This window comes from Suricata suricatta, chromosome 13 (assembly GCF_006229205.1).
Source record: "Suricata suricatta isolate VVHF042 chromosome 13, meerkat_22Aug2017_6uvM2_HiC, whole genome shotgun sequence".
NCBI lineage: Eukaryota > Metazoa > Chordata > Mammalia > Carnivora > Herpestidae > Suricata > Suricata suricatta.
The window spans coordinates 24498696-24500050 of NC_043712.1; positions in this window are offsets into that span (position 1 = coordinate 24498696).

The window sequence follows — 1355 nt, forward strand, 5'->3', positions numbered from 1 at the left end:
TGTCTCCCTCTCTCGTTTTGCTCCTCTCACACTCATGCTCTGCCTCTGTCTCTCATAAGAATAAATCAAACATTTAAAAATTTAAAAAAAAAGATAACTTTGAAGTCAGTCAACCTAATTAGAAAACCCAAATTAAAATCACAGTGTGATCACTTTCTCTGCCAGGATGCCAATGATAGAAGAGCCCAACAAAGCCCAGCATCACCGAGGGTCTTGAGTAGCAGGAACCCTTGGGTCCCTTGCCGCGGGAGTTTACATGTGTAATCATTTAACAAGATACTTTGCCATTTTCTAGTTCATCTAGCATAGATATAGGCTACAAATGAAGAACTCTTACATATATGAGCCAGGACACGTGCCTAAAAATATTCATAGATGGCATTGTTCGAAATAGCCAGGTACCAGAAACAACCCAAACGTCTACCACAGGACAGTGAATAAATACTAAAACTTAGGATACACCCATTCAAGAAAATAGTAAATGGCAGTAAAAATCAACAAACTAGAAATAAGCATATCATCATATCACAAACACAGGAGGAATCAAAACTAAAAGCAATGGCTTCCTAACCTTCCTTGACATCTTGACTCATCAGGAAGGCATTAATGCTTCTATCTACATGGCACACCAGGTGATACACCCAGAGTCACCATGTGACCGTCCCCATAAGACTGGCATTTCTGAGCTCAAACATACCCTATGCTGGCATTTATACAGATCAGAACTTGCAAAATTAAACAATATGTTATTTAGTGACACGTGAATATGTGGAAAACCATGAAGAGAAGCAAGAGAATGAGCAACAGACTTCCCTCTGGGGAGAGAGGGAGGGAGAAGTGACTGAAAAAAGGGACACAGAGTGTATTCCGCCATGTGTTGAAATATTTCATTACAACTGTGGGATATGATACTATATGTATTCCATGACCTTAACTATTTAAAAGGAGCAGAGAAGAAAAAGAAAAGACCAGAGGGGCATTTGCGTGGCTCATTTGGTTAAGCTTCTGACTCTTGATTTTGGCCTCGTGTTATGATCTCACTGTTTGTGAGTTCGAGCCCCATGTCAAGCCCCAAGTTCGGGCTCTGCCTTGGGTTTCTCTCTCCCTCTCTCTGCCCCTCCCCCAGTCTCTCTCTCTCTCTCTCTCTCTCTCTCTCTCTCTCTCTCTCTCTCTCTCTCTCTCTTTCTCTCTCTGTCTTTCTCAAAATAGATAAAACAAAAAAGGAAGGAAGGAAGGAAGGAAGGAAGGAAGGAAGGAAGGAAGGAAGGAAGGAAAGAAGGAAAGAAAGAAAGAAAGAAAGAAAGAAAGAAAGAAAGAAAGAAAGAAGACTGGAAGAAAACGTATTGAAGCATTAA